Source organism: Lissotriton vulgaris, chromosome 11 (assembly GCF_964263255.1).
Source record: "Lissotriton vulgaris chromosome 11, aLisVul1.2, whole genome shotgun sequence".
Taxonomy (NCBI): Eukaryota; Metazoa; Chordata; class Amphibia; order Caudata; family Salamandridae; genus Lissotriton; species Lissotriton vulgaris.
This window is the reverse complement of record NC_141699.1, coordinates 998,556,191-998,573,359: the sequence shown is the minus strand read 5'-3', so window position 1 is coordinate 998,573,359 and position 17,169 is coordinate 998,556,191.

Genomic DNA, 17,169 nt, shown 5'->3' with positions numbered 1-17,169 from the left:
AGAAGAAATCTAACATCAGTCCATATGGAGAATATCATCCAAGAAAGAAAGCCAGAAATATGCTACGCTCTTAAGAGTTCAGTCCCAAAAATATCCTTAAGGATCTAACATCCTTAACAATGCTAATCTTTAAAAAAAAACGGTATTACAGTTTATAGAGCACTCAATAAAGAGACTTGAGAGGGTATACTGAGCTATGTGCCATTCATTCCATTCACACGCAACCTCAGCATACGGCGATCCTAAGGTTAGAATGTTTAAGTATTGCCAGGCTCTTAATTTAAAGGACTGTCTTACTGTGATTTGCCTTTAGTTGACCTTGCGCCTCCTGCGCTAAACTCTTACAAAATAAGGCCTTATTGTTTTCCGTCCTCCACTTTTCAGTTTGCTCCTCCTCAAAACACTCACTTTTGCCAGTCCAGTTAGAAATAAAAGGTGTTCTCTTCAACCACTACGAATGACTAGAACCTTTCATCACCAGAACATCAAAATATCAAATACTAAACAGACGTGGAATCAGTACTCATGATGCGTATTAATTACCGTGCGATTGACTAATCAAGCAGCAACTCTAGTATAAAAAAAAATATGTTGCCCAGGAACACTCAAAACAACCACAGCACTGACCAAAAATATCATGGAAACTCGTGTGTGAGAATGGACGAAGCTTATTCGCTTTCGGAATCTGTCACATTCTACATAGCAGAAAGCACAGACCAACCTAAGTGGATCGCAGAAGATTACCCATTAAAATTTAACAATTAATTTGGGCCACGAGTGCCAACGTCTGGATCTCATTACGCACACCCCCCGAGAAGCCAGCAATAACAAATAGCCTGGAATAGTTTGAAAACGTTCGTTTCTCAACAAGCACCACTGACAGCACCGAGATTCAGCAACTTTCCCAAATGACCAGCCTTCGACAATACAATTAAATTCATGTCAGTAGCGTCATATTATGACTTTAAATTAAGACGAACCTAAAAAAAGCAACATACTGGTACTAAAAACAGTCATAGAGTGAGGAGTTTGGATAGCATGTTCTGTTTCAGAGAGGGGCGCAAGTTTAAAACTGACAAGGAAGCGAACGAAGATCGGTGCGCCATCATCGCCTTCATTCAATAACGCAAATGCGATGTCCTAGGAAGGAGAACCAACAGGACAGATAGCGATAGCGATCATGACGGAGGACACCTCAGTTCTTCAATATTGTAAATAGTTGGGAGTTTGAAAAGAAGCCAAAACCGGTCAAAACAAAGTTGAGCCTTCAGCCTCAAACACGCAAGCTTACGCCCCAACACAAATGTTCAGACACAGATGAAGCTCTGAGTTAGGGTGAACAAAGGTCACGGATTTCGTGGGACATTCCTGTTTTTCTCCTTCATCATAGGTCTCAGCAGATTTCAGTTTAATCTGCGTGTCCCGTTTTTAGAGAGTCGACTGAACGCAGACACCAAGCGCCGCATACTTGGGGGTTTACTGTCACCATCCAGGCAACCTTACATGGGGAGACAGTTAAAAGAAAAGACGAGCGCGCGCGGCCGGCTACGATCCGATTTCTGAGCGTGCGCGTGCCAGTCTCCTGTCTCCTGGGAAGCAGCCGATTCCTGAGCGTGCGCGTGCCAGCTGCTGTCTCCTGGGAAGCAGACTCAGCAACTATAGTATCGCGCCTGCGCGATTGCATATGGCTTCGCCATATGCATCGCAGGCGCGAGACCTAAAAAACTAGGCAGCCATGAAGTGCCTGGATTTAGAAAAAAAGGATTCTCATAAATATACCCTGGGAATGTATACATTGGTTGCCAGTGGTAAAATTCTATGCTTCATGCACAAAGCCAACTGGAATAAAGGCTCTGCCAGGGATCTATGCTCTGCCATCCCACATTTGATCAAACAACAATCTTTAAAACACCTAGAGCCTGGTAATTGCACAATGAGCGTACATAATTCCAAACTCTCAAATGTCGTAGTCCAGTGATTAAGGAAAAATATATAATGATCTACACTTCAGTAAACCTCTCAATGAAGTGTTTAAACGCCCATTCATCAGTATGTCCCAGGGCGCTGACTAAAGAATTAGTTAAATGATTATCCTCTGCTCACGCTGACCTCTAAATACCGAGGGGAATATTATCAAGGACGGCGATAACATTATCAGGTTTGATGTCCTTCACACCAGAACATAGACTTCTATGGGAATTCTCAAGGGCATATTATCAAGCCCCTTACCTCCGCTTTAGCAGCAGTTTCCTGCCGCTAAAGCGGCGATAATGTTATTGCCGTTCTTGATAATACAGTCCCTAGAGTATTGAGCTGTATGTGCTTTTTCGGTGTAGTTGAACACTTCTCCTAGGCTCTATTCTCCTTGACTTTAATTTTGCATGTGGTTCTCAGTATGGTTGAACACTTCATCAGGGCTCTAAGTCCAACAGTCTTGATGTGTATGTGGTTTTCAGTGTGGTTAACACTGCCTGATCTCTGTTTACCTTCATTTTACTTCTGTATGTGGTTTTTAGTGTAGTTAACACCGCCCAATCTCTTTTTACCTTCATTCTTTTTCTGTAGGTGGTTTTCAGTGTGGTTAACACTGCCTGGTCTTGTTTTATCTTCATTTTACTTCTGTATGTGGTTTTCAGGTGGTTCAATACTCGACCTGGGCTTTATTCACCTTCACTCTAGTTTTGTGTGTGCTTTTCAATATGGTTGAACAGTTTGTCAGACATCTAATCGCCTTCAAGCTTGTTCAGCATGAGGGTTTCGGGATGGTTGTGCAATGATAACCATAAAGTTATAAACAAAACATCTAACTAGATAAACACTGCTGGTTATGCTAATAATGCCTACCTTGTCAATTTACGTCAGTAGCCCAAATCATATGGCAAGGGACTGCCGGAGGACCCCAACTCCTCCGTTAACCAACATTTAACAACAGGACATGAGAGGGATTTCTTTGGAAGGCTGGGGATCTTTCGACCCCCCGGCCGTATTTATTAATAGATACGAAATAAATCAAAAATTGAAATAAACAATATTTACACAATTACGCAGAAAGCGTTTACAATTGATATATACAGATATCAGATGGCTAACCTTAACATACTTCTAGAACAAGGTATTTCCTATCCAAGACTAACATTTCAATCACATACAATATTGATTTTCTGCGTACCTATTTGGGCCTACGGCAAGGTCAATAACTGGTGTCAGATCCTTACTAAATCACGCCCTCCTGAAGGAGTGCGCATGAGCAGAGGGCCCGTTTACCGGGAGGGTACTTCACCCTGCGGTTACCCCCGTACGCCCGACTAACCACGCCCTTCCGTCGAAGTGCACATGCGCAGGTGGCCCGTTTACCGGGAGGATACTCCTCCCCCCGGTTACCCCCTTACACCCGATTAATGACGCCCGTCTGTCGAAGTGCGCATGCGCAGAGGGCCCGCTGACCTTGAGGGTCCTTCCGTCCCTCGGTTATCCCTGTTCGCCCTATTAACTCCATTAAAAGGGGGCCCTTGCATCTCTGCGCCGTTTACTGGCGTCTTTGTGCACGTGCGGGGTGGCCAACTAGCCTAGAGAAAGCGTGACTATCTCCCCCGCACCCATGTACCTAACAGGCTGTACCTGCCCCTGGAGGTCTATGAGAGCCCACTTGTCTCTCGCTTTGGGCGCCCCCATATGAGAATGGCCCCGCCCCCTAAGGACCTTAAATTAACTGCTCACCAATCATGACCTTACCACCAAAGACCCACCTGTTTTGCTAAGTTGACCTGATAGCCTGTCTGTATGTTGTGCTCTCTCCTGTCTAGTCCAGCGCCGGGACGCCCCTTCGCTGGGGCAGCCGCCGCGCTATATAAGCAGATGTAACATAACATAACATAACATAACAGCCCAGCGTAGTTGACCGACTATCTGCCCCCCTACCCTCCTACACTGAAAGGTCATGCCCTAACCTTAAATTCTCACACCTAGCCATTATATGTTTAGTCCGACTATCGGGCCCTACCAACTCCTTGCAAGATCATACCTTGTCCCTATACTTCTTTTCATAGGCAAGAAAAATTCTCTGCAATAGTTTCAGCCCCAGATGTGTACAAACGGAAGCCGTCTTTCAAAAAGCACGACTCCCCCCAGATGCACCTCTGGGTTAAGGTCTGCAATTAGCAAGCCTCACTATTGTTGTTACTAGGTATTTGTTTCCATGGGCACAATGGCCTCACAGACTCGCTTCCCAACTTCGGGAGATCTGGAATGTCTGCGCCAGGGTGTACCTCAAGTAGGGACATGTCTACCACCCTTCTACCCAGGCGTTCTGGTGTACCTGTTCTTTCATGCCCCCCCCCCCCCCAAAATGCGTGCTAATTATGCTAGGGCTGTCTGATCCAGGGAAATTAGACCTGCCGCCATAAGGTCACCAGATGGGCTTAATTGATGGCATTACGCTGCGCCCGATAAGACACGGCACTCATGATGCTGACACCCACTGTTAGTGCAACTGAAAAGGCTACCCGGGAACCACAGGCCCCCAAAAGCTCCCACTGGCGTATTGTGAAGTCCGTGAACCACCCACACCTGACCACTATGCTCTTGGAAATGTTCAGTGTATGTCTACCTCCTTGCTATGGAAGTCCCCAAACGCGCTGTGTCTACTAAAATAGATTATGAAAAACAAGCACCTGGTCTCGATTTCGTCTTGCTACTCTTTATTTTAGTAGACTTGGTGCCTAAATTACTTAATTCATAGGCACGTGATTATTTTATACATTTATACCATTTTTCTTAATGAATTATGAATATTTCAGCATATCCAAGTTTGACACACTACATAGAAAGAATTTAGTCAACACATTAAAAAACAAGTAAACACACTCGACAGTGTCAGGGAAAATTCTAAACAAAAATACAAAATGATATATATAACATTTCGTGACAACAGTACATCAGTTCTTTTTCAACAAAAGCAGTCCTTTCAGAAAATGCAATTACTATGTTTTGGGACTGTGCTCACAAGGAATTTTTTCAGGAAATAGTCACTTTTCTTTGAGTGGGCACCAATCTGATGCGCACTGTTGATTCTATACCCCTTTGTGAGTGCTATGCCAAATAATATTAAATGGTGAAAGCCGACGCGTTTCTAAACTCAGTTGTGATTTGTCTGAGTTTTCATCAGGGCTGGACTGTGTAACTGTCAAGGAAAAGGAAATGAAATCATTGGGGGGGAACCTATATTTTTAAAAACAGTCTTACTAGGTATATTTCCTTTAGAGGTTACCTCTGTCTGAAAAAGACTCGGTTTTTTTCCTTCCCAAGTTGTGGTTGCGTTATCTCATAACGCCTTGGTGGTCTGAATATGGGAGAAAAAGAGACATGAATTGTCTTAAGGTGAATATTAAAACTGCAGTTATATGTCTCTTAGATACAAGTTTACTAAATGTGGCACTGGGCTACTTACTGCTTTATTGTGCTGTTGTGGTGTCAAACATCCTCTTTTTTCATGGTTACGAATCGTTGGAAACACGCTCTGGTGAGAAATGGCTTTACCAGTTATGTACAATGAATGTATTTAGGGAGGTCAAACATAAAATGGCAACTGGGAGCTCAGGCCCCGTAAAGGCAGAGTCCAGCTTCCTGACAAGGGGTGCTGAGGTGTTGCATAGGCCTATTACTCCTCGGTCCCTTTGGCTGTCCACCTGTTGCAGTTGTTGCGGTGTGGAGCACTTCCCAGGTATCCGCCATGGATCCGGCCATACATAGATGGAAAAGACAAACACAAACGATTAGTGCCTCTGGCTTCCTGACGAAAGATGCAGCACACGTGCCTGTATTACATTGCCGTCACATGATAAGACTTAGCTAAGATTAGCACCAGATGCAATGCATTCCCATAAAATTTGCAACTGCAAGTGGTTAGCATAGCATCAGTCTGTGTCACAGGCGGAGTATTTAAATTAGTGCTACAGGAAGGGTGCCCAGTAGTATGACCTTTATTAAAGAAAGTACACAGTGTGAAGTGCAGTGACACAGCGCATTCATGGTTACTAAGAAATTATGCCGCAGCCAAGCACAAGCTTTGACGTCATCAGTGTTGAGAGACTACCTGGGTGACCCTCAACAAGGCCATTGCTAAGTAGGATTTTGTGAGGTCACCTATGTAAAGGCAGCATTTAGCTTACATGGCCCAGACAAACATACGTGTGGTACCAAGAGATTTACCCCTAAATCAGCTAGGTCAACCATAAGATACACGCCCCCCGCCCCCGTTCCACAGTGGGCATAAGTATTGAGGAGAGCTTTAACATAGCGCCATTTACCTTATCGTGTGCCGTTCAGTCCAGTAAAAAAAATGTTGGAACGTCTTTGTCCAGTAAGAACATAGCTGGGTGACTGCATGGTGCTGATAATTAATTAGCAATCCACTGGTACACCCATGTCCCTATTTCTCTTCCCCACATCGTCCCTGAGATTATAAATCAGAGTACCACAGTGAGGGATCGAATACTATCATTGCGCTGCAATTGCACGGGATAGAGATAAGGGTTTCTCAGTGGTTAAACTAAAGGTAGGAAGTGTGCCCTGTCGGCTAAATGTGCTATTAGAACCAGGTGGCATAGCCCTGTCCTCTGTTAGAAGCTGAATACTTGGTGCCTACACCATAAGTACTAACGTCATCACCCTTTTGAGCATGACAACGTTTGCAAATGGCCATCACCTAGCTGTTTGAACTTAGGCCCTCAATGAGGGGTCCTGGCCTAAACCCAGTTGTATACCTGGGCACCTTTTCCAAAATTACAACCAGAGATTAGCACCAGTTGCATACCCCTCAGACTTTCCACTGTGAGTGCTTAGCATAGCACCGGTTGTGTTACAAGAGGAGCCTCGATATCAGACTTACATTGAGGGTGTGTAGCATAAGTACCAGTTGCCAACATGGAGACCTCTGCATATTTTCAAGAGTTCAGTAGCAGGTGTATATTTAACAATGTCCCATGTACCCGGCCCCTCTGCAAGTGTACTCCCCGTGTGCGAGTGCCCCACTAATTAAAGAATGTCAGAGTTTACTCTGAAGCAATGGATAAAGACAATTCGTGGCTAAGATCATGAAGTGTACAGAATAGCTGGAGAAACCTTAATATTTGGACACCTACTAGGAGTAACACAGTGCGAAACACATGTACTACAATGCCCCTCGCAAGCTAAATAAAAATGTTATAGCAATGCAGCCTTTACTCTCCTGGAGGAGTGGGCGGTGCTGTAAGTGGTGTTCCGCCGCCCATGCATTCAAGCAGATATTTGTGTCCGGGGGAACACCAGTCACGAACTGGCACAGTTTGAGCCTTCCTATGGAGGCCTCAAGATGGCTTATGCCGCTGGAAGGCACCCAGCTTATGTTTTAAACTTTTGTAACTGCTGATGCAGCCACTTCACCCTTTCGTACCTCCTACCCCCAACAGGGGTATCAGACATTATAGTCCCCATCAGCTATAAATGCGTGTTCACTTACGTTGTAACAGCTGAGCAACCCAGGAAGCACATCACAGCAGATCCCTCTCCGTTGTCGATACTGATCCCGCACCGGCCCATCCCCTCAGCCTCTTCCATCCTCCGGTGGTCAAGAACCAGCGACGTGGGGCTTTTCATGAAATGGCTTCGCACACCGGGTTGAACCCAGATTCCTTGAAACCTAGAAGACAGCAAAACAAAAGGTGGGGTGATGCCTCCGTAGAGGCTGAGGAGCAGTCATGCCTCCCATGATTTATGAAAGATTGGCTAGCTAAGGGTAGACGCCCAAGCTCCACCCTTGATGCATGGTGCTCCTGTGAGATTATGTGCTCCACGGCCTTAGTAGACATGTGCCTACTATCTGGGTAATTGGACCCTGCAGAAGTACTCACATCCATTAGAGCTGCCTCAGACGCGGCATACCCCGCTATGAGATTACATTAAAAGCCTTTCAGATGGTTCCAAATACCTAACCATATTTCTGTTTAAAATATCACGTCGATATGAATCAAAACCATGAACCAGGGTTTAGAGCACCCGCCCATTACCTAGTTGAGCTAACAACTGAAGTTCATTGACAACAGCGCAAAGTCGAGCCGAAGGTCATTGGAGCGCTTTACCTGAGCACCAATTACGTTACACAAGCACCATATTACATGTTCTAAAATCCACCAAGGCTAAAAGCCACCAGGGGATCCAATAATGCCCTGCTCCAGGTGCGCAATGACATACATAGCACGGTACGTGGAAAGATTACCAATTACGTTACACAAGCACCATATTCCACGGTACGTGGAAATATTACAGTGTCACTGGGCAGGCTGCAAGACATAGTAGCAATATTTAACAATGTACATGGCGCGTAGCATTGCAGTGTGTAAACATCCACAATATTGGCGTAGGCACAACATGGCAGCGGCATCCACATGCCCCATCTGCAGGACCACTGGGGGGGTGTGGGTGGGGGGGGGGTTACAGGACTTGCCATGTACACGGGCCTCTGCTGCTTAAGCTAAATTCAATCAGGCCCCACGGGGAGCAGAGCAACAAGCGGTACTCTCAGAAGGTATCGGCTTATTTTAAATAGGAATTAGACCTAAGGGTATCACAGCAACTTACATGTTCACAAGTTGCGATATAGAGGGGAATATTCACCTCTAAGAATAGGGAGTTTAGGCGCTGTGCGCTGCTGACTCGCCAGGCCGCATGAGCTGCCGCAAATTGTCGCTGCGCCCAAAAAAAACAATCGCCTCCCTCCCCCTACTCTGAATGAGAGCAAGATGAGGCGTGCAACTGTAGCAGGAATACCCTTTCCCGCCTGTTCCTTATGCATAGAGTGATCTAGCCCCGAAGCAGCGCCTTTCATGCGCACCCGTTAAATTACACATTCATTTCTATGCCAGGTTTATCTCAAGTGATCTAGCCCGAAATTAGGGTTTTCTATGAGCACCCATTGTATTACACATTCTCTTCAAAAACGGAAAACCCCATACATCAGGGGCAGGGCACCGAGGGCATTGGCCTACGGCGGAGACAACACCATTCTACCAACAAGGGGGATTATGCGCTTTGCCCAGGATCACACGCCGGCCGTCAGGGCGCACTGTGAATCTAAATGCTATTTTTTAAACAAATTTCAGTCTTCAGAAGGAAGAAAGGCAGAGTAGCCCTGCCAAGATTCAAACCTGCGAACTTCAGGCTATCGTTCCATGCAGTTGTGCGGCAGATGCCTTAACTCGCTGTGCCATCTCATCAGCTCTGAATCACATTATTCAACTCTTTGTCTACCACGTTAAAAAGCTTATTGCTGCTGCTTTATGTCCCAACAGTCCCCCAGACAGCATGCCCCCCTCATTGATTGGCACACAATTAACAACAAACACCGAGTGCTCCCGGCCCCAACGAAGAAGCCTGCACCACAGCAAATCTCGCTCCCCTCCTGCTCAAACAACCGGCTGCTCCGACCGGATCTTATTAGGGGCTCACACCCAACACGCGGCAAGGCGACAATTGGCTCGATCTGGCCGCGCTCCGTTACACAACCCCCCACCGTTACCTGTAGCGCCTGGGAGCGCACACACCGCAATGCTCAGCAAACCTCGCCAGCTCCAAAGACGTTCGCCGGGCACTCCTGATCCCCGCTCCGCTGCAACAATTCCCCGCAAACCGCGCCGGCTCTTCACCAGCGCGCTGGCCACAAAACGTTTGCCGGGTACTCCTGATCCCCCGCTCCACTGCCGCCGACACTCCACCGCGCCCTTCGAGCAACAACGAGGCGCGAAGCTGTCCATGCTCCCCCCGAGCACCATCGCGTCCTGCCGTCCAAGCTCCCTCGTCGTTCATGCCGCTAGCACACTCCGATAGTTCTCCCCAATGGATGTACAACCTGTAATTGGTGAAAAAAGGGAAAACCAAGTTACGGGCCCTCAACGGCCAGTACCTCTATGCAGGGAAGCAGGAAAAAGGAAGGAGGAAAATTAATTACAGCCTCCTAGAGGCTGGAAGGGTCAGGCCGTGGCGCACAGGAATCAAAGAGGCTGACTCCCGCCCTGCACAGCCTTTTAACCCTTCATAGGCCTGGCCGGATCTAACCGGCCTGGCCTTTCTGTCCTTCGTGACCCGGAAGTGACTCAATCACTTCCGGGTCACCAGGGGGACGGGGGCCTGTGGGGGCCGGTGCGCCCTCCATAACTGCGGCAGGACCGATGTCGGCCCAGCCTTTCCTTTTGTTGCAGTAGTAGTTGGATGTAAAAATGAAGATTGCTAACACAACTGTAGCATCAATGTTTCTCTAGACTTTATGATTATGGATTCAACACACTTTCCACATAATGCACAATCAGCAGCAAATTTGCATATTTCAACAACATAGTTTCTAGCTCAAACAGATAAAAAGGTATTGAAAAGACAACACAAGTGGTGCTGCGCAGTGCCAGGTCACTTACAAATGTCCCTAGCTCCCCGTTCAGCTGCTGATTATTCACGTGGTAAACTGATACTAACCTGTAACGTTTGTCTAGACAGTATTCATTTATATTAAAACGTCAAAATAGTAAAATAAGACTGTAACAGAATGCTCTGCATTATGCAGCATAATGTATCTTGTGTTGCTACCTTATTTTGTCAACCCTGCAAAAGAAATTAGTGCTTCACTGATGATTCAAATGGCCCTGCTTGTAAGATTGCAGGGATGGCATTTCAAAAGACTTCTTAAAAGTCTGATTTGAAGGACAAAGGTTTTCCAAAAAAGTTTTGCATTCTTGGCCGCACTTACTGTTCTATGTACGTTTAATTTAAAAAGACCAAACCAGATGCTAATCTCGCTCCATTATGGGGGTCAGCTACAATGTTTACAAGCTCGTCACCCCGGAAGACCTTTCTGGCCGCGCTGACAAAGCACCAAGGCTAACTTCAATAACAACGTGACACAATCAGCTACGTCAGCGCGCCGGAGCCTCAACAGGAAGCCGCCGAGGTCAGCTCGCTGGATGCCGGGCGCGTTTCTTACTGTGTCTGTTTATTTGTTTCCTCTGTTTTTCCAGTCTCCTATGTGACCACATGTTTCCATTGTCTCGTTTTCTTGTGATTTAAAAAAAAACATTTCGGCATTTCCCTGCTTTGTCTTCAGGAGAGTATCATGGGGTTTATAGATAATGTATCTTTTATGTGCTAAGCATTCCAGGATAATAAACTCTCGACACACTTTTCCATGGAAGTAGTTTCTTTCACAGAGAATGTAAACATTTCACCAGCAGATACCGCCTTGTGAACAGCAGTGTGGACAGCAGAAACCACAACCAAACCTTGGTGGGAGAGTTCTGGCCACAACCTGCCAAAGACAATATGGTTTCTTCAAAGGGTCATTGGCAGTGGCTTCCCTACTAGTTTCATCACATTTGGCTAATAGCCAATTTCCTTTCTCCAGTAAAAGTGAAATAATTCTGGTACCAAATTAATTAAGAAAAACCGGGCATAATCAGTTGTTTTGTTCTTTTCCCCTTTAACCTCTTAAGTGCTGCGTCGGGGCGTTGGCCGACGGCAGCACTACCTCCCCAGTGCTGCGCACGTCCATTGGACGTCCATTCAGCACTAGTTCCAATGGACAGCGCAGCACTGGGGAGGGATATTTGCACGCATCAATCAATCAATCATAGGCATTTATACCGCGCACTACTCACCCGGAGGGTCTCAAGGCGCTTGGGGGGGGGGGGGGGGGGGGTCCGCACTGCTTGAACAGCCAGGTCTTGAGCTTCTTCCTGAAGGAGAGGTGGTCTTGGGTCAGGCGTAGGTCGGGAGGGAGGGAGTTCCAAGTCTTGGCGGCCAGGTGGGAGAAGGACCTTCCTCCTGTTGTCGCTCTGCGGATGCGGGGGACGGCGGCGAGGGCGTGACTGGTCGAGCATCTAAGGTGTTAACCCCTCCCATGCTCACGTCATGAGCCACGGTGGCCGTGTGCTCATGACGAGCTGAGCTCGTCATAACGGCCGCAACGCTCTCACGCGGGGTTAATTCCCCTGCTGTGCTGAGCGTTCTAAAGAAACGGGTGTGGCTGTGACGAGCTGAGCTCGCCATGAGCACCTGGGCGCTGTGCGCGCCCCCCGCCCCACAGCACAGCGGGGGAATTAGCCCCGCAGGCAAGGGGTTAAAGTAATTAACTTTGATAAAGATCACTGGTCCAGAGGACCGGAGCCCAGTCTCACAGAAGGTTCCCAAAACTGAAAACTTTGGGACCTATTTAGAAAGAATTGGCTTAGGGCAGCTCCACAAGTCATTTTGCTGCGCTGCCTTATGCCAATTCGAAACATGGGAAATGCACTGTATTTACAGGATAAGGGGTACTCCTGTCCTTTCATCCAGCGCGCAATCTGCAACCACGGCATGCACCCATACACCCTTACACCATGGTACAAGGGTGTCTGCGTTGTTGGCATGATTGATTTTGTGCAGGAAGGGACACCTCCAGGCATCAAAACAATCATGAGAGTTTTTTTCCTCGTTCTATGTGTGATGCAGAATGCAGCACACATGAAAAGAGGAAAAAACAAGGAGAAATGCAAATCTGCTCTAGAGAGCCACAAAGTTGTGGCGCTGCCCTAGGTTTACCTGATATTGTAAATCTGGGGCAGTGTCAAAGTCCATGGGTGCTATGGGGAAACACCCAGGGGTGGCCTTAGGCATGTGCAAGCTGTGCACCTGCACAGGGCCACCAAACCCCAGGGGCCACCACACCAATATATATCCTTAATATAATAATCCTCTGAGGATGGATATATATTTGCATGGCGGCCCCTGGCAGAGATTTGGCGGCCTCCGGCTCTGTTCCACTTTCTTTGACACAGCAAGTCAAGGCAGTGACTTGCGCTGCTTTGAGTAACTCCATATCTACGAGGCCATGAAAAGCCACACAAAGTGGCTTTTTTTTGCTTCAGAGATCTGGGTCTTCACACTCCGCCTCATCACAAAAAAGATGCTCCGGCCGCGCAAATGTGAAAATCTTCAATATAGCCAGCTGGCCAGCCAGAGACAAGGGCAACCTCAGCCATCTGTCGACCTGCTCCTCTAGCTTTTGAAAAGTCTGTCCATAATTTAAGCATATGATTTGAGTTGTGTCCAGGTGAATATGTATACCAAGATATTTCACAGAATCTTGGCACCACTCAAGTGGGAATTCGCAGTCCCACTTGACTGTGCTCGCTGTTAGCGGGAATATGATGGATTTATGCCAGTTTATACCCAGACCTGCATTTCTACCAAAATGATAATTTCCCAGATAAGAGGCGACAGATTGAGGCGTGGCTCCCGGACGTAAGGATAGTGTCGTCCGCGTATAGGGAAGCTAGGAGTGGGCCCGTGTTAAACTGCAGTCCTCTGTGTAGGTGGCGCTCTTGGAAATGTCTGATTAGTGTGTCTATAGCCAGGATGAATAAGAGCGGGGATAAGGGGCAGCATTGTCTAGTCCCCTGATAGAGCCGAAGTGGTTTGGACAGGGTACCATTCAAGCGGAGTCATGCCAAGGGGTTACTATATAGCAGGGAGACTGTGGCAATTAAGCCATAAGGCAGTCCCATGCGCTGCATCACTTCTAAAAGGAAAGACCACTCCAAGGAATCAAATGCTTTCTCAGCGTCTAGTAATACTGCCGCTGCCGGAACTTCTGGGTTGTATTCTGTGTAACACAGCAAACATCGTACGGAGATTCAGGGATGTCGAGCGTTTGGGTACGAAGCCAGATTGCACTGGGGAAATGATGTACTCCATCAGCTGTGATAGCTTGTGTGCGAGCACTTTTGCCAAGATTTTATAGTCTAGATTCAATAAGGACAACGGCCGATATGAGCCGCATTGCTTGTGATCTTTGCCTGGTTTCGGAAGAAGTATTATCACGGCTTCCCGCAATGTAGAGGGGAAGACTTTGTTTCTCTAATGCTTCTGCATGAACTTCAATTAGCTGGGGGGCCAGAATGTCCTTAAATTCTTTATAAAAGTCCCCTGTAAAGCCATCTGACCCCAGGGCAGTAGGTCCCCGCAAGGTATCTATTGCTAATGTGACATTGGCGACAGATATTGGTTCCGCCACAAAGTCTAGCATGTATTTTTCCAAATACACCAATGCGACTTCATCTAGGTATGCAGTCTGGGCCGTGCCGTCGGGTTCTGCCCTGGATGTGTACAATGTGGCGTAATAGTCCAGGAACTCATCCCTAATAGCCGCTGTTGAGAGTGGTACCGGTTGCTGAGTGCAGTTGAGTAATGTAAGTTGTTTTTTTTTTTAATTTATTTTTATTGAATTGAAAATCAGGGCAGACAGTACACTTAAACGATAGTCATGATTGGCTGCAATCAGAGCTGGAAAACAAGGCAACGCTATTCTTACCCACATCCCTCATACGTAGTAAACAGTACATTTGACTCGCTAGTAATGTAAGTTTTACTGTAAGGTGGTCTCAGCATTTGCGCCAGCACCCTGCCATGCCGCTCGACTTCACTGCATCGATGCGCCGTGTGGTATTCTCCCAGGTACAGTATCTCCCGATCGGCCGTGTCCATATATTCAGACAACAGGGCGAGTCTCTCCGCCTGAACCGCTAGGTCGGGGAGGGTCGCGAGTTGGGAGCCCAATGTGCTTACTTCTCGTTCGATACGGGCCATCGTTTGACGGAGATCCCGCCTGTTTGGAGATGCATACCCCTCGGAAACAGCCTTGGAGCCCTCCCACAGTACCGCCATGGTTCCTACCGAGCCTGTATTGAGTTCGAAATAGTCTTCTATTACTTCCCGCACTTCTGCCTTGAACAAGTTGTCTTGGAGGGCTTTACTTGGGAAAAGCCATTGTCTCTCATACCCTTCCGGTCGTGGGCGCATCAAATGTAAAGCTAGGGAGCGTAGTCTGGGAGTCAAACCAATCTGTAACTATGGGAGAGATCAGGACCAAGTGCCGTGTGGGCCGGAGTGATGGGTGTATTTGATGAGGGTGAGTGTGGGATTATGCTGTTGCCAGATGTCGATCAGTATATGATGATCACCGAGGTCCCTCAGGGCTCACCTCGCCCGCGGTTTAGCATCAGGTGCGTTAGATGTGCTGTCCAGTGTGGGGTTTATCAATAAATTGAGTTCTCCCCCTAAAAACAGCGCAGTAGGATCATGTTTTGTAATCTGGGCATTCAGGTCGTGGAAAAACTCAGAGGCGTCTACATTTGGAGCATACACGTTAACCAAGGTGACTTTATACCCATACAGATTGCCCGTGACTATTACAAACCTGCCCACCGGGTCTCGGTCATGTCTATGAGTGTGAGGGGGATTCTCATGTGAATCAATATTGCTGTGCCTCTAGCGTAGTTGCGATAATTAGCGAAGAATCTATGTGTGCCCCAGCTGGCGCCAAAATGGGCCGAGTCTGTGGGGGGGAGGTGTGTCTCTTGTAAATGTGCTATGTCTACTTTGTGTCAAAGAAGATAATGAATCACCTGTCTCCTCTTACGAGTGTTATTGAGCCCTCTGACATTCCAGGACCTCAAGGTTATGGCTGAAGGCCCCTGTACGTTACCTAACCATGACATCTAAACATTGTATATACATTTTCCTGTCAGGACAGTGATGCAATGGACACTTGTCAAGCAATGCTAAACTACGGTGTGAACAACTACAAGTGCAATGTGTAGCCCTACCCCCTCCCCCCTCCCCCACCCAGCCACCTTCCAACCACAAGGTGGCCATCCCCCAGTACGATTGAGGTCCAATAAGTGGGCCCCAAGATGAAAATGAACCAACTCAGTGGATACACCAAAGGGGGGTGGCAGCCAGAAATCAAGCCAGCCAGGTGGTATATCTATGAAAAATACAAAATAATACAATTTCCCCATTGTGAACTGTTGATAATGTGAACTCAATCAAAAGCGTCACCCAGTGCCCGTGTTCAAAAATAGTTCTGCACTTGCATCAGAGCCACTATGAGGTGGGGAAGCAAACTCAGCCTCAGTCGAGTTTTGTGTGCTCTGCAGCTGGGGCGTACAGCAAAATTCCTGGGCCTCCGCCAGAGTGTCAAATATTCGGGCTCTTCCGCCAAAGTCCACTTTGAGTCTCGCTGAGAATAACATGCCATATTTGAGCCCAAGATTGCGCAGTGTGGCCTTCACCCCCTGGAACTTGCGGTACGCCTCCTGGACCATCGGAGTAAAGTCTGTATCGAATGACAGTCTTGACCCCTGCCTTTCAACTACATTGTGCTCTCTTGCCAGACGCTGCTCAATCGCTCATTCCCTGAAATTCAGGAGTCTCGCTATGATGGGGCACGGGGGAGGCCTGGGTTAGGCCTGGGGCCAAGTAATCTATGGGCTCTCTCCACCACAAAGTCAGGCGTAAAAACATTGCTGCCAAACAGCTCTGTGAGTAGCTTCTCTACAAAGAGGTCCATCCGGCCTATAGATGTTGTATCCGGAACCCCTATGATGCGGACATTGTTGTGGCAGCCGCGTGCTTCCAAGTCCTCGTTTTTGATGGCTACTTCTTTGAGCAGGCATTCGTTCCAGCCTCTTCAAGGGCTAGGCTGTCTCGTCTTCTAAGTCCGAGACACGAGTTTCCGCCACGTCAAGGCGCTGATCATGGACCTGTATTTTAGCCCCCAAAGACGTGATGGTCTGATCTAGAGTGTCGAAGCGGGAGTCCAGCACCCTAAATCCGGCCTTCATTTCAAGCAGCAGGGATGCAACCGAGGCCCCCGAGGGTTCAGGTGATTCCATAGCAGGCTCCTTGTTGGCCATTTCAGAGATGTGTGACGTTGCTCCCTAGGCCAATTTCTCAAAAGGGAGGGTTCTTTGCCTGAGATCCTTGCGTCCCATTCTGCAGAGATGGACCACTTATGAGGAGGATCCGGCTTGGACAATGCTCTGTAAGCTCCACGTGGATAAAAAAAAAACAGTCTTCCAAGCCCCCAAACACTGTGGACACTCAGGAATGCAAGCCTGCAGCGGCCTGTGGCCTAGGTTAGATTCGTGGCTAGGCAGCAAGGAAAAGTAAATGGCGTTCTCCCAGGGTTATGAGCGTGTTATTGAACAAGCATTCATCATCTGAGCATGTGGGTCTTGTATGCTCATTTTACAGGCATCGGGTGGCCGAGTAACGCTGTGTTTCCACAGTTAAAGCTGCCGTGTGGGGAGTGAAGGGATCCCCCGGTGCAGC